Genomic DNA, 21,177 nt, shown 5'->3' with positions numbered 1-21,177 from the left:
GTACCTGAAAGTCTAGGCCTGCAAGTGAATTCCCACGTTCACCAGCTTTTGTTGTGCAAACTTTGATCCTTAATTTGAAAGTAAAAATGGCTACATCCCATTACTGAAGGGATTAGAAGTAGGCAGGTTTTTGAGTTACCTGGCTGAGTCAGGTGGAAAGAGGAGAGAGAAGGAACAGGAGAGAGCAGAGGGTGCCACAAGAGGAGAAGTACCATGAGCATGTGGCCAGGAGAAACAGCAAGTATCTGAGGTACATCACTGGGGTGGTAGCCAGGCCAGCAGTTAGAAAAGTAGATTAGGGGTTACTCCTAGTAATTGTCAAAGCCAAATAAAATAACCATAGTCTGAGTCTCATTTATTTTTAAACTAGTCAGGGGTAAGCTTTAATTGGTTGTACTACAATCAGTTGCTTGTTTCACTGTTGCAACAAAATATCTGACAAAGCAAACTTGAGGGAGGATGGGTTTAATTTGGCTCACAGTTTCAGGGATACAGTCCACCATGGCTGGTCACACATTGTATCCACAGTCAGGAAGCAGAGATCAGAGAATGACAAATTAAACACTTGTCCTTAACTGGCATTCATTTAAAAATTTTGGTACAGTCCACCCCACCCCCACCCCAGATGTACCATCTCACACCCCAATTTAATCTAGACATGCCCAGAGATTTGTTTCAATGGTGCTTCTGAATCCTGCCAGATTAATCCGGCAGAATTTATGGACTTGAGTATGTCTGGTAACAAGAATGCTTCAGTTGGTGAAATGTAAACCTTCCAGAAGCTCTTGAATATGTAGGGGATCTCTCCGGAGATCCTTCCCTTTACACCAAAAAGAGGTTCCTCTGGGAGCAACCTCTCACTTCCATTCTCTACTGTGTCTCTTAACTGTGTGAAGAGTCCATTGGGTTATTGACCTCCACCATCTGATACTGTTTAAATACACTCTGATATTCACAAAATCCCGTAAGGACCCCTTTTTTCAAGATGCTTTCCTGTCCTTAGGTGCAGATAATTGCAATTGTCACTTGGTTTGAAACACAGGTGACTGAGTTGTGTTGCTGTAAAGAGAAGAGCCAGTATGACATTATCCTGGCATAGCATGACAGTATCCTAGCATAGCATGACAGTATCCTAGCATAGCATAACATATCCTAGGAGTCCCTGCAATGCTTCTGGACAAAGTCGTTTGAGTGGGAGAGGAGCTGGGCTCCGGAACCGGGCATGGAGGCGCTGGGATGAAGCAACCCCCCAGTCTGAAGGAATGCTGGTGTCCCAGTGGGTGAGCTCTGTAGAGCGTTGGCCAAACAAACTTTGAGCTGGTCCAGGGCAGTGCCTGGGAAAAGACAAGGGGGTGGCCAGCAGGGCTGGATGCCATATGGATATGGGAACAAGAGCTGGGAGATCACCAGAATCTCTCTTCTCTCACTCCTCACCCCTTACTCTCCTGTCCCCCTCCCACCACCGTCAGCTCAAGGAATCTATTCTAATGTGTATTCCTGACCCTCATCCTCAGGTTTGTAAATTAAAGATTTTGTTGTTGTTGTTGTTAGTGGTGGTGGTGGTGGTGGTGGTGGTGGTGGTGGTGGTGTGTGTGTGTGTGTGTGTTACAGGGTGGTGGGAGTTCCACCTTTAGAGATTTTATGAGACCCAATGTCTGACAAGGTATTTGTGAGTATAGAAAGAATTGGTCTTTCTAAAGTCCAATTACCTTGGGCTATTATTAGTCCCTTCAATAGCTACTCATTACCCACCCCTATGTCTGACCTCATATCCTTTTGACTAGAAGGTAAAACCTTTAAAATATATTCTTAGCAGACTGTATTCTACCCATTCAAAAGCTAAGAATGTCATCAGGCAGCATACGAGGCCTATAGCAGAGGTGCCCCCACTTTGTTGTAACTCACCCACCTGTGGCCCCACTTGGCACCTATGGTCCCACTTGGTGTATTTGGTTAATACCTTGATTTATGACCTGCTTTGTTCCAAAACGAACAAGCGCTCATGTTATTGTTCCCACACTGGAACATATTGTTCCAGGCTACCCGAATCTGTGCTCCTGGGCTATGGCACTTATGTTTGGCTCTGAAAGCTGTGTTTTGCATTGACCACTTCTTAAAAATTTTCCCGGGAGACAGAAACAGTTGCCCCAACAGAGGGCTTCACACTGCCATCTGGAGGCATGATGAGCAGACCCTGAGAATTACTGTGGAGTCTGAACATGGGGCAGGAGCACTTCTCTGAGAAAGAGAACAGGATTGGGCAACCCACCCTGAGCCCTTGTCTCCAGGCAGACTCCACGACTGACTAGGTACCAAGGGAGAAAGACAGTGCGTGGGCATAATAATGACCAGTGTCAGAATTTTAGGGAAGGACTGCTTCAGTGGCTCTGTGTCCCGGGCATTATACAGAACATCTCACAGGCATTTCCCACATTTTAATCTGTGCAACAGCTGCAGTGTAAATATTATCACCCCATATTACAAAAATAGAAAAGGAGACCCAGAGAGGTTAAGTTTCTCAAGGTCAAGGACCTAAACCAGCAGGTATCAGAATTGGGATTGAAACTGGATTGATCTGACTTGGGTGACCCGGACAGTTGGTGTGTATGGTGTGGGCGGGGAGTGGGGGAGGGCAGAGAGTGACCTTGGCAGGAGAGAGGATATTCTAAAGAGAAACATTTGTGTTCCTTTGTGGGGCAGGAAGACCATGACACCAGATGGAAGAGCTGGTAAGGGTGAAGGAGGTTCAAAACCCTGGTAAATCTCATAATTGAGGATGGAAGGCATTAGAATCAGCTCCCGGCCAGACTCTACCTGTCCTGGAGCATGCGACCATGACACCTCACTAAGAGGACCATGATAACCAGTCACAGAGCATGAAAACTTAGAGTTCTCCATGCTAATGAAGTATCTAGATAGAATGAGCTTCCCTTCCTGGGCATCCCTTCCTGCAAACCTGTTTAATCCCTGGTTCACTCTGAGTAAGATGTAACCATTCACTTTCCCCATGAATAAAGCAGTTTGGACCAGTTAGGACTGACTCCTTCAGCAAGGATCACCAGGGGGCAGGGTGTCATTGTAAAGAGCTGCTCCTAAATAGTAGGCTTGCCTTCCAGTCCCTCCATACTTTTGGCACTTACCAAGCCAGATTCCTCCCAGTCCTGGACTTAGCGTGAGCCTCGGACCCCCCTTTGTGTGTGTGTTGCTAATTTCCTTTTTTTCTTTTTAAAATTATTATTTAATCTTTTTTTTTTTACAGTCCAGTTGTTATCCCCCTCCCAGTCCAGACTGTAAGATTTCAAACCTCTCTCCCACCCCACCCCCTTCCCCATCTCCAAGACAAAGTCCCCACCCTACCACCTCCACCCCACCCGACCACCCTGCTCCCTGGGGCCTCAAGTCTCTCAAGGGTTAGGTGTGTCTTCTCTCACTGAGGCCAGACCTGGCAGTCCTCTGCTGTATATGTGTCAGGGGCCTCATATCAGCGGGTGTATGCTGCCTCATTGGTGGCTCAGTGTCTGAGAGATCTGGAGGTCCGGGTTGGGGTTGCTGGTTGGGGTTGTCCTCCTCCTCAGTTTCTTCCAGCTTTTCCCTAATTCAACCACAGGGTTTCCCCAGACCCTTGTTCTTAAGGCCTCATAGTCCCCAGAGTAGTTGGGGTACACCAGAGTTTGAGAACCAGAGCATCCATCCCAGCCCCCACTGTTTCTCACCCAGGAAAACCCTGGCTGGGACCCCCTTTTTTATTTTTAAAGATTTATTTATTTTACTCATATGAGTACATTTTAGCTGTCTTCAGACACACCAGAAGAGGACATTGCAGATGGCTGTGAGCCACCGTATGGTTGTTGGGTATTGAACTCAGGACCTCTGGAAGAGCAGTCAGAGCTCTTAACCACTGAGCCATCACTCCAGCCGGGGACCCCCTTTCTTGGACTGTGTTCTGCCTTCTCTGAGCAGCATTCTGGGAAGCATCTTGGCATCCCAGTGGCGAGACAGAAACGTTGACTGACACTCCTTCTTTTGGCTATCAGACTATTAACAGTGGACCACAAAGAATGAAAAATTCCTCCTGAACCACAGGCGGGGTGGGGCAGTGGGAGGAAAAGACAGAGATGCCAAAGCCAGCAGGAGAAAGAGCTCATCTTCCAGGAAGAGATGACACATAGTTCTGAAAACTTGTTGGACCCCCTAGAAGGAGAGATTGGAGCAGAGACAAAGATAGTGGTAGAGACAAGAACCACACCTTGATTGTCTCTGTTAGTTATGTATACCTTGCTCGAATTTGCATAAGCCTCAGGTCAGAATCACCAAGACAAGGCCACTGGGTCCCTTTGTTATTCTTCCCGATGTGGACACATTGAACAAACTTTCTTCCTCTGCTCTTTACTGGTAATCATGCTTAGCCGGAAATATGGGGACAGTGGCTGAGCATAGCTTGTTGGGACCAGCAGAGCCTAGAATTTCACCTTCGAATTGATTTTACCAGGAAAATTGGGTCAGAATTCAGAAAGGCCAAGACTGGCATCTTGAGCCTCTTCCTCATCAGTTGGACAAGTTCCTTAGTTCTGTGACCTTTGCTGCTCACTCTTGTCTTTCTCCAGATACCTGTGACTACCAAGAACAATAAAACAACCCGAGGAACTCCTCTGCCTCCAGAGAAGCTGGTGATGAGAAAGACAGAGGCAGACATCAGAGGGACATCCATGAGGACAGGGATCTGTGACAGGGGGGATGGGAAGGGCAACCAGAAGTGAGCATGCAGCCTTTGTTGTCATTTGTTTCTGGTTGCTTTTCACTTATAACCTCATTTTTTTCTTTCAAGACTTTACTTCTTATAGAACGCCTTTCTCCAGCTGTATCCCTCCCTTCCCTGTCAAAACCCAAACTGGGTTTCAAGAGCGAATCCTTGGCTGTCCCTCATCTGGGACCCACGTCTTTTTATCTTTGTACTTTTGGTCTGGTGTCTTGAGAGTAAATTTGTTCCAACTTGAGATCTGAACGTTCCCCCTTTTGGCCTGTGTTTGAAGGCTTTGTCCCTAGCTCAGGGTACTGAGAGATAGTGGAACCTTTAGGATATAAGGCCTAATAGAGAGAGTTGGGTCATTTGGGGTGTGCCCTTCAGGGAAGAATTGGAACCCTGGCTCCTTCTTGTCTCCACCATGAAGTGAACAGTCCTCCTCAGCCACGTGCTACCACAGCCCAAGCAAAGGTACCACAGGACTATTTCAGGGGACTGAAACCCCTGAAAATCTGAGCCAGAATGAACGTTTGCTACTGCAGAAAGCTGACTAACGCCGAGCCCTTTCTGGTCTACCACCTGCATCTCTGAAGGGACCCATGTGCCTTGGGTCTGGAAGGCAGTGACTTAACTGTGGTTTGCAGTAGCGGCAGTCACATGTTGGCTGACCTGAATGGATGTGGATGGTTGTGTGTTTGAGATAATTAAACAGTATGCTAGGAATCTCCTCCACCCATACAACAGCCTTGAATGCAAGCGTTCTCAAAGCGGCAACAAGAGCCATTTTCTTTTGACGTTTTATTTTAAAAAGAAAACTTATAATTATGAAAGTATGCATGACTGCATGTTCTTTTTTAAGAATGGGGAATGTTACAGATAAAACGAAATTTCTTTCTGCCCACCATGCCTGCTTCTGAGCCATGACTATTTTTAGCTAGAGTGTGGATGCAGGCATAATATCGTCACACAAAACCCCATAACCATTCCTGCCTGCTGCAACTTGAAGCCCGGCTGGGGGCTTGTATTGCCACCGACCCTCTCCAATCCAGTCCCATAAAAACGCTGTAGAATCACTCCGTTGCTGACTTATAATTCCTTTCTAGGACACCGTGGCTATCCACTCAACAGCTTGGCAGTCATCTGGAGTTCCCCGCAGTCGCTCTGTGTTAGGGCTGTGGGTCGGGGGAAGGGAGTGGGGCTTGTGAAGGTTTGCACAGGGAACCAACCCCTGAGATGTGATTTGGACAGGCTGTTATGTTGTACCTTTCCCTGGGATCTAGAACTCTGAGTTGGTATGAAGGAATAATAATAATAATAATAATAATAATAATAATAATATATACTTTGACACATTGATTTGACAATAAGGAGAGAGATTCTGTGTGAAAGCTGTCAGATCATAAGGGGCGGGAGAGCACACTTAAAGGATATTACTGTAGCTGGCCTTGAGGGGAGTCTTGTTAAGGTCTAATCCTTTCAAGGAATCGCTAGGCTAAGGAAAATCATGTAAGAGCAGAGGAGCTCCACTTCCCAGACAAAAATTACACGTTGGAATTGCACACGCTCCTGTCGGCTGTGTGGAATGGGCCATGTGGTCAGAGCGGGCCCGTGTTCTGGGAGACATGATCATAGAGATTGCCGTCTCCCTGAGTACGGCGTGTTTGAGTGGGAGTTTGTTTTTCAAACCACATGCAATTGCATCAAATGACTAGTCTCTCGGGAGAATCCAAACCTTGTGTGTGTGTGTGTGTGTGTGTGTGTGTGTGTGTGTGTGTGTGTGTGGCGGGGTGGTATCTGTGATGGTGTTTGGGGCAGGCTTCAGAACATGGCTGGTTCTTGAAGTCAGAGAATGTTCTGGCAGCTCTTTCGTTGTTGGCAAGCAGGAGAGGAACCTGGTCATTAGCCTCGCAGGCTAGACCTAGAAGGTCCAGGCACCCAGTGCTTTTTCCATTCACTTCTGTGGGAGGTGGACTTTGGCACATTCGCAGTCCTTTCCCTAGTTAAAGTACATCTTCATCCATGTCTACCCATCCCAGGCAATCTGCAATCTCAACCACAGGTCAAGGGCATTATAAGGTCATTGGGAAGACCCTTCTGCCTCTCCACGTGAGGTTTTTGTTTGGTTCTGATTGTGTACGCATCTATCTGTTCATGCTTGTTCAGGGCCTTGCGCACACTGGTGGCTGATGGATGCTCTAACACTGAGCTGCATCCTCCGCCTAGGTGATGCTTTCAGAGCTCCTTTACTGAGGCCATCTTGGCTGCTGTCGGATCTGTACTCCAATCCTGACAGTGCAATTAACTAGGAGCTTGAGATCCCTCCTCAGCCTTTCCAGGCATTGGTGTTTTCTTGCTTATTGACTGTTACTAGGGTCCTGGGCACTTTCGGAGTCTAGATACTCCTAGAATACGCGTGCAAATCTTGTCAGTCTGTGCCTGTTCTTGAGGAAGCACTCATAACCCCAGGCATTTAGGAATGACTTAAATTAGTTGTCTTAAGTCTTTGAATCTTTTGGACTAAAAGAAACACTTGCCCAGGATTAATAAAAGGTGTAGCAGAATCAAGAGAACAGAGCATGGTTGTGGTTTCTTTGTGTTTGATCTTTTAGCAGGAAGAAACAGATTGTGGTTAGTTAGGTAAATAAAAATGACAACAGGAGCCAAGCAGTGGTGGCGCAGGCTTTTAATCCCAGCATTTGGGAGGCAGGGGCAGGCAGATCTCTGAGTTCGAGGTCAGCCTGATCTACAGAGTAAGTTCCAGGACAGCCAGCCAGGGCTACACAGAGAAACCCTGTCTTGAAAACAAACAAACAAACAACAACAACAAAAGACAAAAAGGGGTTAGGATATAGGTCTGTGGTGTGGCGCTTACTTAGCATGTATTAGGTTCTGGGATCAGTCTCTAGGTTTGTATCTAACTGAAAAAAATATGACAAAATATGGTCAAGCATGGTGGTACATGTTTTTAATCCCAAACACTCAGGAGTCAGAGTCAGAGGAAGAGTCAGAGGAAGAGGAAGAGGAAGAGGAAGAAGGATGTCTGTGAGTTTAAGGCCAACTTGGTCTACATAGGGACACCCTGTCTCCAAAAAAAAAAAAAAAAAAAAAAAGGGGGGACAGAAGCAAAGATTCTGTAGATAACATTTTTAAACACAGGCATACATTGCATAGTGACATTTAGTCAGCTGCAGATTGTACATAGTAAGATAGTGATCTGATAAGATTACAACAGAGCTAAAACTGGAGTGAAAACACACGGTTATTCAAAATAATTTCTCAGGACTAAAAGAACTGCACACTTGAATGGGTCTGCAGAGCTCAGCAATAATTGAACAAAATCCAAAGTCCAGCGTTAAGGCACTAATTACTGCAAACCATTTTTTTTTTTAACGTCCTCAAAGCTCCCTGGGAGGAGAACCAGGACTTGGCAGCAGTCAGGATGACGCTTGAACAAAACAGAAGAATGGACTCTTGGAAAAATGCAAGTGGTCAGGTTATGTTTGGATCTCCAATGTCACTCAAAGGCTCGTGTGTGACATCAGCACTGAGAACTGATGGAAACAGTGGGAGCTGGGCTCTAACAGGAGGAAGAGAGGCTGTTTGTGGGGAGAAGCATGCTCTTGAAGGGCCTATTGAAACCCTAGCTCTTCCTTTCTCTGTTTTTGCCTCTTGGCTACTCTATGCTGAGCAGCCAGGTGCTCCCTGTCATAATGATCTATCTTGTCATATATCCAAAAGCCACAGAGCCAACTGACCATGAATTGAAGTCTCTGAAACTGTGAGTCAAGAGTCCCTGTAAGTTAAAAAATGTCTTGGGTACTGAGTCAGGGCATTCATACCTTACCAGCTCATCTGGGAAGCCACGGCTGGTTACATCACAATTAGATGAGCAAATAAACCAAGAAGGATTATGGCATAGGATCAGGAAACAGGAAATCCCACAGAGAGGAGTGGCAAAGGAGATTTTTGGGTGTGGACCAAGAGAAGTCCAGGATACCAGTTGTGTAAGTAGGTCTAGAGGACAAGTGGTTCAGACAGGAGCAGAACAAGTGATTCAAGGACTTATTTACTTTCGGTTCCAAAAAGATAGTGATAGATTATCTTATGTTAGACCACATGGGAACCATAGAGAGAGGCTGTCTGAGATTCGGGGAGAGTAGAAATGAGCAGTAAGCACTTTAGAAAGCTCAGTGAGAAATATAGGCATTGTCCCTAAGGAAAATGAAAGGCTGTCAAAGCACTCAACATCACAGTGCTTGGGTCAACAGGTCATTGTTCTCATGATGTGGGCATTGAGTTAACCAGAATGCTGATAAGATATGGAGAAGTTGCAAAATCATAGTTTATTTTGTTTTGAAACGTGTAGGTAAATAAATGCCGGGAATCCCTGTTGCAAGTGCTTGCCTCTGGAGAAGAATAGGAGGAGGTGGGTATCAGGGGAGAGTCATTTGTTGTTATAATAACCTGCTTTGTGGCATTTAAGAACCTCTGGGTCCTTCCTGGGGTCATCTCAATTGTCTCCCAAGTACTAATCAGGTTCAACCCTGCTTAGCTTCCAATATCAGACAAGATCAAGCATGGTCAGGGTGGTATGGCTGACCAGCCAGATGAGACTACCTACCATCTTCCATTCTTGGGACATTGCATGGAAGGATGCTGATGGGAACAGCAAGTGAGGTAATGCAGGCCACACTGGCCTATTTACCTCAGCAGTAGCTGGGTGGACAGAGGGAACAATGACAGAATTCTTAGATAGATGTGTAATCCTAAAACTCCCATGCTGCCTCCCTTCCCTCCTCCACCCATTCCTCCAGAGCCATCTTCACCATTCCCAGGGAAATGGTGTATACTGTACTGTATCTGTCAATTTCCAAGTGAGTTCAATATCATCCTTTTGTATTCATGGTAAGGAAAGTCATGTCTGTCTGCTAGGAAATCCTGACGCCTGCTTGCATAATTCTTTCTGTTGCAATTTCTCCTTGTTTATTTTTCCTTGTATAGTCATGCTCAGACTTCTGTCATTTTTGGTTAAAATGAAGTAAAACTAGTGTGTTTACTGGCATCTTGTAAATGGCAGCTAGGTTTTGATACCTGCTCCTTTATCCTTATGTTTTTTATTTACCTAAGCAGAGACCTGACTATTGTGGGTTCCTTTCTATTTTAAATAAAACATGCTGTTTCCAGAGATGCTAGTTTTGACCTATTCTCATTTATTTCACATAAGTAAAAAAAATCATTATGAAAAATATAAAGAATATCTACCCACCTGTAGCATTAGTAGCAAAATATTAGAAATAAAAGCCTCACATATAAAAAATATATACTAATTTCAGCATCCCTGCCTCTTCATATATAATTATTCTCTTGAGTTTGGAGTTTATTATTCATTCTTATGGTTTAAAACATTTATTATGTATGTGTGAACCCATTAACTATATGATAATTATATATAGCTGTTTTAGCATATGGTTCAAACTTTGCAAATGAAATAAAAATATGTGCATCTCTCTGCAGTTGGCCACTTCCTTAGGCTTTAAGTTTTTAAGATCTGTCCCCATTTGGACCGAGAGCTCTATTTTTTTCATTTAATTTCTTTCAGACATTCATTAGGGGTTGGACAGAGCTGCAGGTCAGTGTATCTCTCTGAGGACAGGAATGATAACTACTTCTTTGACATCTTCATCCGTGGCGTGCAATGCTCTGTCAAATGTGCAAGGCTCACAGATGGAAAGGCATCCTCCATTCAGCTAGACATTTTGATTTTGTGAGGGATAAAGTGATGATTTAAGTTTTAATTACTGTGCTTAAGAGATCTATAAAACGAAAATGCCTCTAACCTGCAAGCCCCACTTACCCAAGGAAACTTCCTGGAATGCTGGGGGCTGCTGTTCTTGGAAGATAACAAGCCACTTGTTTTCACTTCTGTAAACAAGGTTGGTTGCCCCAACGGCATGGGATGTGCTTGATCACACGTAGGTGGATGCACACAGGCAGGAAGCACATCAGGGTGTGTGCTTGCCCCCAAAGGTTGAAGGTGCGAAGTACATAGCCTTGTGGGTTTTGCCTTTGACTAATATAATTTTCAGCCATTCTCTGGAAATCCTGGTATGGACCAAGCCAGTGTTCATTGTCCTGACCAGTGTTGCGCGCACTCAACAGGCCAGGAAGAACGACGCTGCTACAGGATCCTTCTGCACACATTTATTCAGTCCTGTTTCTTCTTTCTCCATATATCTCCCTTGTTTATATCTCCCCTGTTTATATCTCCCTTGTTTTTATATCTCCCTTGTTTATATATCTCCCCCGAACCCTGGGCCTCTCACTCCTTTTATACTCTCTCTCATCCACGCACTGCAGGCCATGCCCCCTCGCCAGTCACGAGGCTTCAGCTAATCAGGGCAGCAGGGGCAAATCTCCACCAAATTGGATTCACCTGTATCCTGGTACACCTGTGCAGCTCTCAAGATGTTTGTGGCTTATATGAGGAAGTCAGGTGCAAGTCATACGACTTAGCTGCAGTCCCTGGCGCCTTTGGGACTGCCGCCACACCCGCTCCTAACATCTCCCCCTTTTTTCTTTTCTGGCAGAGAGAATGTCTGTAGATAGCCCCCCGCAGCCATGCCCCTTACCCGTCCTTGGGTGACAAACAGCATTGGTTTGATCCCTGTCTTAGGTTGGTGACATGCCCAGGGAGTCTTATCACTGACTACCTCTCTATTATGCCAAGCCACACCTGGGGAGATTGTGTTTTGCTTGTGGCAGGTGCATCAAAAGGCCAGGATGTTGATTAATCTATGGCCAGATCTTAATTGCTGCAAGCAAGCCTCATGGGTGAAGGTAGGGGTCTGATCCCCAGTGTGCAAGCATAGGGGCCCTACACAAAACCATCCCTTGGGCTCATCACCCAGAGAGGTCTTGGCCAGCTCCCGTGTCGTTTTTCCTGGGGGAAGGGAACTAGGACACTGAACCTTCATGCAATCAGACGTGCCTTCCACAGGATGCCAACAGCAGCTATCCTCTGTGCAGTGCTTAGCCTCGCACCCCACGGCATAACGCAGCATAATTTCTTTTAGAGCGGCAAACCGAATCTGAGGAGATTGCCCCGCCTCCACTGCAGCAAAAGCCTACGCTACCATGGCGAAAGTGCGGGCCGCACACTCTGCACCTAACACATGTGCCAAACACAAAACACACACACACTATAACAAGCATACATCCCAGGGCTCTCATCCCCGCTCATCTTCCCTGAAGCAAGGGATAGATGGCCAGCGGGGCTATCTCTTTAAGGGGAATTCAGGGATCAAAAAGCGTGGAAAAATTTGAATATCATGTCGAGCTGGTATCGGCTTCTGGAATACCGAAAGGATCTCCCATCTCGGCTCCATCGTTTGTGCTTGTGGGATCATCCACCACATCCACAGGGGCAACTGGATCAGGATCCTCATTCTTGCAGCGTCTCACCAACCTCTCCGGCACCCAAAGAGGTTCCATCTGGTCCTGTGGGAACACACAAACAGACCCTCTCGCCCACGTCAACACCTGATCTGGTCGATCCCAGGGGGGATGGACACAATACCTCGTGGTGATGAGACCATAACCTCAATCACCTGTGTGTCCATCTGGGGAGTCAATACGCCAAATCTCTGGACAGAAGGTCCACCTATAGGTGGCTGCTGAGGAGGCATAGGGAGGAGGCACAGAAGCTAATTCGCCTTCCTCCTCCACCTCAGCTCTTTTATTTTGTCCTTTCTGTCCACCTGATTTTACTGTGTCTTCTTTCTTTTTCCTTTTTCTTTTTAAGCCCTTCTCCTTTTCCGACATACTTTCTTGTTGCTCTATAAGGATTTTCTGACCTGTCTTGACTGCCTCTACACACAGTTTCAAACAGTAACAGAGTCCATATATCAGAACAAACAAGACCAAAACTATCAGACCTACCCACAAAGGGTCAATGGGAGAAAAAAGCATAACTACACAGCGAGGATCTATTGATCACTACACTGAGGTTATCATAGTTCCTTAACTTGTCCCCAAACCGGGAACCTTAACTTGTCCCAAAACCGGGAACCTATCGTTACTTTGTGCCTGCTTCCTGGCAACTTTATATTCCCCTCTATTTTATCGGAGGTCCTTCCCAAACTCCTGGGTTACTTTGTGCCTACTTCCTGGCAACTTTATGCTCACCTCTATTTTATCCGAGGTCCTTCCCAAACTCCTGGGGTCACAAGTTTCACTCACCGTGAACTTACCCTGCTGGCAATCACTGACTGCTGAAAGTTCTGAACTCGGTGGGGGAGTCGGTTCCCCGTACGGGCCACCAATTGTCGCATCCGCTCTCAACCAGCAAGAATGACGCGACCACCAGTCCTTCTAACAGCAGTTTATTCAGTCTTCATCTTTCTTCTTTCTCTTCATCAGTACCGTTCCCCAGCTGAATAGTTCTGAATCCACGCCGGATCCTTCTCAACAGTCTGTTTTACGGGAACACTTCATTAACCCCTTCTTCCCCGTTATGCAGTTCTGAATCCTCCCTGTAGCAGGGGGTCTTCTCTCTTGCCTGAAGATGTTTCTTTTTCCCGGGTTTTTGCACCAACTGTTGCGCGCACTCAACAGGCCAGGAAGAACGACGCTGCTACAGGATCCTTCTGCACACATTTATTCAGTCCTGTTTCTTCTTTCTCCATATATCTCCCTTGTTTATATCTCCCCTGTTTATATCTCCCTTGTTTTTATATCTCCCTTGTTTATATATCTCCCCCGAACCCTGGGCCTCTCACTCCTTTTATACTCTCTCTCATCCACGCACTGCAGGCCATGCCCCCTCGCCAGTCACGAGGCTTCAGCTAATCAGGGCAGCAGGGGCAAATCTCCACCAAATTGGATTCACCTGTATCCTGGTACACCTGTGCAGCTCTCAAGATGTTTGTGGCTTATATGAGGAAGTCAGGTGCAAGTCATACGACTTAGCTGCAGTCCCTGGCGCCTTTGGGACTGCCGCCACACCCGCTCCTAACAGACCAGTACTTAATAAAGCTTGCTTCAAATTTGACTCAAAAATTGTGGTAATGGTCTTATTCTTGCCCGGTGGGATTAATAATTTCTGTGTTAATCTGTACATTTAGAAAAGAGGGGAAAAGTCTCTTTTAAAGGGGCAGTATCCATTTTACTCTTGAAAAGGATTAAAGAGATTGAAGGCATAAAATAGATAAAAAATTAACATACAAAGAGAATAATGTCCCACTTACTGCATTGTTAGAGAATCACATTCCACTCAGCAAGAAGGGAACTTGATGATAGAGCAGAGAGGAGAATTTGAAACCTCACTCAGCCCAAAGGAATGTGGCTTCAGAATTACGCATCAAGTCTGTCATTACTATTTAGTGATACAAAACTTTGTACTCAACATTGATTTGGAAGAGAAATAAAAGCCCTCATTTTGACTAAGATGTTATCATATACATGGTGATAAAAAGAAACTTGTTTTGCGCTCTCTCATTTGCTTGTTTGCTAAAATAGGTTTACCTCAAACTTGCTATGAAACTGAGGATGACCTTGAACTCCTGATCTTGCCTCTCTGCCTCTGCCTCTGCCTCTGCCTCTGCCTCTGCCTCTGCCTCTGCCTCTGCCTCTGCCTCTGCCTCTGCCTCTGCCTCTGCCTCTGCCTCTGCCTCTGCCTCTGCCTCTGCCTCTGCCTCTGCCTCTGCCTCTGCCTCTGCCTCTGCCTCTGCCTCTGCCTCTGCCTCTCAAATGCTAGGACTACAGGTGCCTTATCCTGTCCAGCCTATTTTATTCTTTTATGTAGTCAGGCTGGCCCCAAATTTTTGCCCCAGGTTCCCAGTGCTGGGATTGTTGGCTTGTGCTTCTGTGCCATCCCACCCCACTGCCTGCACCCCTCTCTGTCACACACACACACACACACACACACACACACACACATACACAGAGACACACACACACACACATACACAGAGACACACTCACACACACAGACACACACAGACACACACACACATCCCTTTTAGGGAAAACAAAAGGCTTGAGAAAAGATGGTTCTGGAAATAACCAAATTTATAGTATGTGGGACAGACATTGGTTATATTTTTAAAGTTTTTAAAAATTTTATTTATGTATGTGGCTGTTTTGTCTGCATGCATGTCTGTGTAGCATCTGGGTATAGTGCTCAAGGAAACCAGAAGAGGGGATCAGATCTCCTGGAACTGGATTCTCAGATGATATGTGAACCACCATGCGGGTGCCGGAACGGAACCTGAGTCCTCTGGAAGAGCAGACAGTGCTCTTAACCACTGAGCCATCTCTCCTGCCCCATTAGGTATTACTTTGCCTAAAATATTTTTCCTTTTACCTCAAGCCTCATTTATACACTTATACTTTTTAGTATAAAGTAGGTGTAATCGTCTTTAAATTTTGTACACACACTTACTATTAAGTGTCTGAAATAAAGTTAAAGGTGGTAAAGGATCATCTGACCTGCGTCTCTAACCAACTAAAAACAACAAAACATCTTAGACACTACCGAAACATCCTTCTCTGTCCACATAGCCCCACCAGGTTAAAACAAGGTCAAGTTTAGTGTTTTTCTTTGTATTCTTTATATTTTATTTTTGTATATCTTCCAAAGAAAAATTATAGTAATTCATTGCAAACTTGAGCTTTAAAGTGGTACCGTACTGAAAGCTCTCACCAAGTGTTTATAAGCTTTGTCTAGATACACGTATGCACCCGATTCCCTTATTTGTAACTGCTGTACACAAACTCAAAACACTCCATTTATTCTGTCTCCAGTCATTGCGTATTTCAAAATTATTTGCACTTGCAAACACTATTGCCAATTTTCTTTCTTTTCTTCTCTTTTCTTTCCTTTTCTTTTCTTTTCTATTCTTTTATCTCTCTCTCTCTCTCTTTTTTTTTCTGATTGAGACAGGGTCTCTATAGCCCTGGCTATCTTAGAACTTGCTATGTAGACCAGGGTTGGCTTTGAACTTACAGAGACCTGCCTGTCTCTGCCTCCTGAGTCCTGGAATTAAGGGCATCTACTGTCATGCCCAGTTTTCTTTTTAAATAAGCCAATTTTCTCTTCAGTGCTAGGTACTGGACCCAGGGCCTCATGTGTACTAAGTCCACCGTTACATCCTCAAGTCCATAAACTTTGTTTTCTGAGACAATGCCTTGTTATGCAGCTCAGATGTCCTCAGACTCTTGGTCTTCCCACCAGTCTTCTGTGTGCTTGAGTTTCAGGCTTGGGGCACACCTGTGCCTGTCTTACAGACCTGGGGCACACCTGTGCCTGTCTTACAGACCTGGGGCACACCTGTGCCTGTCTTACAGACCTGGGGCACACCTGTGCCTGTCTTACAGACCTGGGGCACACCTGTGCCTGTCTTACAGACCTGGGGCACACCTGTGCCTGTCTTACAGACCTAGGGCACACCTGTGTCTGTCTTACAGGCCTGGGGCACACCTGTGCAAGTCTTATAGGCAGGAGGCCCTCCTGACTTCTACCAACTTTCTTTTGTATGTCCCCTGTGTGTGGATTTGAGAAGCCTCTTGCAGGAGAGTGGTATTTGGATTTTTTCATATATGGCCAAAGATAATTTTGGAAAAAAAATTTGTCTCTAGTGTTTTTTTTTTGTCAGCATTTAAAATGTTTTTCTAATTTTTTTTTTAGTTCAAGTATTAGTTTATGCACATGAAATTGATGTTTATAGATTGAAATTAACAATTTCCTATGATTTAGATTAATGTTGCAGTGACTGTCTTATCCTACTACTGTAAATATTTAAATGTAAAGTTGGGGTCAGATGAAGGCGTTTACTCATGGCCTGAAAGCACAGTTAGCAGCCACCTTCTGGTGGGCTGTTTGCACAGATGGTGTCTAGATATGGACAGTGTATATTCCAAAGCCAGAAGAGTCTCAGAAGGTTTTACCAGAAGGAAATGTTTGAGGAGAGAAATGTTTCACAGTGATGTGATGTACACACTGGGAAACAGCACGTTGCATTCCAGCAGGGTGTGGTGATGCTTGCTTTGTGCCAGCTTGCCACAACTTAGAATTGGCTGAGTGGAGAGCCTCACCAGAGCGGTCCAGATTGCTTTGATTGATGCTGGAAGCTTCAGCCCAAGTGTGGGCAGCACCTTCTGGTAGAGGGTCAAGTGGGGAGGGGGCGTGACAGGGGCATGACCATTTGCTCTGCCCAGTCTGTTTGCTCTTTTTGTTGTTGTTGTTGTTGTTTTACCATAGCTACTGCTGACTTCTTCATTGATATCAGAATCAGCAGGTCTAGGCTTTCTTCATGGACTAAGGACTAGGGATCTAGGGATCAGGACCCTTCCAAGGTTTCAGCACTACATTGGGACTATGGAGTCGCTCAGCCTGGTGAACCAAGCAACCACCAGGTGTGACTGTGCTATTGGAGAAATAGTTCCAAGAAGTGAAAACACAGGAATGGAAGATGACTTTTTAAAGTAGCATCTCTCAAATTTATGGTCTTTCCCGAAGCTATCCAGCCCAAATCATATAACGTTTAGCCACAGAGATCTGTTTATTTATCTTCTTGTTGCATCACTTGACAATTCAATTGAGGTTTTCTTTCTCTCTCTCTCTCTCTCTCCCTCTCTCTCTCTCTCTCTCTCTTTCTGGCAAATACTTAGAAATCACCTGACTTGGGAAAGTTTTTGTTGTTCTGCCTATTGTAGCTCTTCACTCTGCTTTTGGGAAGTACAGTCTTAGCATGCTTTGGCTGGGTTGACAAAGCGCTATAAAATGAATATCCTAAGCAGAAGAAGTGGCAATGAACAGGGTTTTGGCACGGTTTATCAAGAAGGTCAAGCAATGCATCAATCTTACTATAGAAAGTATTTTAGGCAGATTGCTAAAAGTATGTCAGGGTTTAGCAGGACTTTTTTCGGTCCCCCATGAAGATGACATAAAACTATTAAAAACATATACAGCCTTAATTAAATATCATAATATAAAGATTTTAAACCTGTATTTGATCAAAGCAACACAGATGTAACAGCAGATAGTTGGACAAAATATTATATAAAAAAGTAACCTTGTCTACAATGTACGCATGCATTGAAACTTTACATGATACTCCAGAAGTCTGTATGATGCTTTTATGTTTTCATATATCAGTTAAAATTAATTTAAAAATAAAGTCAAAATTGACATTGATAAAATATAACCAACTCAACTAAGGACCATGCTTAGATTTGATGGTTTTTACATATGCAGTTGGTGAGTGTGTGTGTGTGTGTGTGTGTGTGTGTGTGTATGGTGTTTCAGAATTCCATCACACATATAGATTTGGGTGTTGGTCACCACAATCAGGCCACGATCCTGATTGGTTACCACAGAGTCACCCTCTAGTTGTCTTTCAAAAAAAAAAAAAAAAAACCCAAAGCCACCACTAGTAATATTCTTCCTTCAAACCTCACCCCTGGCAAACACTGGTCTGTTTTGCTTCTCTTTAATTTTGTCACTTGTGGCACATTCTATAAATGGAAGGACACCATATGTGACCCTCTGAGATGGCCTTTTCATTCAGCTCAGAGCTCTTAGTGGTGTTTCATCTGTGCACATGTGTCCCCTTTATGGCTGGAGAGTCCCCCTGTGTGGATATGCCTGTTTATCCACCCACTCTCCCGACAGGGACCTGTGGGCTGCTTCTACTTTGGGACTGCTATAAATAAGCTGCCAAGGACATTCCTCCAGAGGTTTGTGTAGGAATGCAGGTTTGCTTCTCCTGAGGATAAGTACCCAAGAGAAGACCTGTGTCCATTGTAAATGCATATTTAACCTGCTAAGAAACCTACCAACTTGATTTTCAGCACACCTGTAATGGTTTACATTCCCAGCAGCAAGGAAGGAGAGAGTTAGAGACTGACTAAATGTTTCCTGCGCAGTGCAGAAACTGTTTAATTTCTTGCAGTCTCACCGGTCAACACTTGCTGTAGTTTGCTGTTGGAGTTTCCTCCTTCGAAAGTCTTTTCCCATAGCTCTATCTTACAATGCCAGCCTTCTGTTTTCCTCTGCTTGGCTCCAGGCAGTCATGCCTCGGGCCGTGAGAGAATGGAGAAAAGACAGCTACATGGACACACACTGGGACCAGGTAGACTGGGCTCTCTGTTGGAGAAGCCCCAGTTCTCTGGAAGTTCAGCGTATTTATTGTGTAAATTTGAAGAGAGAGGGGAGGTCACTGGCTTTAGCTAGAAGAGGTGGCAGGGCTATTCTCTACCCGTAAACGAGGAAGCAACATCAGTGATGTACGTCTGGATCAAGAAGAAAGGTTTAGCTGATTTGGCTAGGAGCAGCCCTGAGGGGGGAAAGATTTCAGGTCATAAACGGCTGGGGGCAGAAAGCCACTGTGGACATTTTCTGTCCACACCATCAACACTCACACCTGGACCCCATAGGAAGGCTCTCTCATTTCTCTGAACCTCACCCTGGGTTGTTTGTGAGTGCTTTGCTAATTTCCCTTGGCTCTAAGCCTATAGTCCTTTGACAGGGCTGTCCTAGGTCAGCAGCACACTCAGGGCTACTACACTCACTCAGGGACTTCCTGTTCTTCCCACATCCATCTAGCACAGTGGTTCTCAACCTTCCCAATGCTTTGGACCTTCAATAAGCTCCTTATGCTGTGGTGACCCTAGCCATAAAATGATTTTCACAGCTACTTCGTAACTGTAATTTTGCTACTGTTATGAGTTGTAAATAATTTTTTGGAGATGGAGGTTTGCTGGAGGGGTCACGACTCACAGGTTGAGAGCCACTGCTATAGTAGTTTCAAAGTTGCATGTTTTCAGGACTTCAGTCCATTTTAACCTTCTTATTATACAGAGAGGTGGCAGGCCTAGTTTCATTCTCCTACAGATTAGTACTTTTCCCAACACCATTTGTGGAAGAGTCTGGCCTTTTCTCCAAGGGATATTTTTGGTAACTTTGTCAAGAATAAAGTAACTGTCACTCCTAGAACATCTGTTTTTATGTCACTGCCTTGCCATTTTTGTTTCTATGGCTCTGCAGTACAGTTTGAAATCAAGTGTCAAGAACCCTCCAGCAGCGAGGTTCATTGTAAGGTTTCTCAGAGTAGACTTTGATTGCCTCATGGAAACATCAGGCTTTGTTAACTCTGTTAAGACTCTCAACCGATGCACACCCCCCCCCCCCTTTTAAAATCAGTGGGTACACTTTTAGAGGCAGTTTCCTACTTCGATGCTTCTGCTCAGGGATGGTGTAATAAGCCATTGATTTTGTTTGTTCCCTGTCTGATTTGCTTTGTATTTGGTATTTTGTGGAGCTGAAAGCTTTTGCTGGCTGGGTTTCTAGTTTGGAGATCGTCTTTGGAGAAGTGTATCTGCTGCCTCACCATGTCCGAGAGCATTCCCAACCCTGTTTTCATCACATCCCTGTTCGTAAGAAATCCACCCACCGACTGGTGCATTTTCAAAACTTTAATGTTGATGTTGTTTGGACCACAGAGTAAAAGCTACACTTTGAAGTTGGGGCCAAACTGGTGAAGCACTTCATTCTAAAACTCTTGTTCTAACAGTAGACTTTTGGTATGTTAGTCTTAAGATTAAAATGGTATGAAATGATTCGGCAGGAAGGAGGCAAAAATGATCACACGGTATAAACTGTTATCAACCAAAGATTCCCCAAACAATTCTATGTGCATCATGAGTATTATTTTCAGTTAACAATTTGGGAGTTCAATAAATGCATCTTAATGTTTGAATTCATATTTTGAGAGCTATTATTTTCAGTTGAGAGTGAGTGGCTGGAGAGTCGGCTCAGCAGTTAAGAATGCTTGCCACTCTTCAGAGAACCCCCGTTTAGTTCCCATATACTTTGGGTGCCTCACAAGCATGTGTTATTCAACTTCCAGGGGGAACCTGACACTTCTGCTGGCCTCCTTGGGCACATGCGCGCACACTCACACATGCCAACACGCACGTACATGTAACTAAAATAAATGGAACATCTTTTTAAAAGACATTAAGTACAGCTTTTAGTACAGTTTTAAGATCAAAATAGTATCCAGTGATTCAGATAGATTTCTACAAAATCCACTGTTTTCTAAAATAATCTTTATTCCTGATTACTTTCTTTTTTGCTTGAATATTTGGATTTTTTAAAAATCCCTTGCAAGGTGGGGTACGGGGTGCTGGAGAGATGGCTCAGTAAAGTGCTTGCTGCTCAAGCTTAAGTACCTGAGTTTTGTTCCCAGTACCCATGTAAAAGCTGTGTGGTAGTCTGCTCGTCCCTGAACCTGGTACGGACTCTTCATTGACTTGTGTTTTGCTGTTGTGACACTAGTTTCCAACATCCCTGAATGACCTTGGATAAACTGCCTTTGGAAGTTTACATTTGACTGATTTTTGGGTGAGCATTCAGGGTACTGGGTTTCAAGATG

Source organism: Mus musculus, chromosome 11 (assembly GCF_000001635.26).
Source record: "Mus musculus strain C57BL/6J chromosome 11, GRCm38.p6 C57BL/6J".
NCBI lineage: Eukaryota > Metazoa > Chordata > Mammalia > Rodentia > Muridae > Mus > Mus musculus.
The sequence above is the reverse complement of the archived record's forward strand: the minus strand, read 5'-3'. Positions refer to the sequence as shown.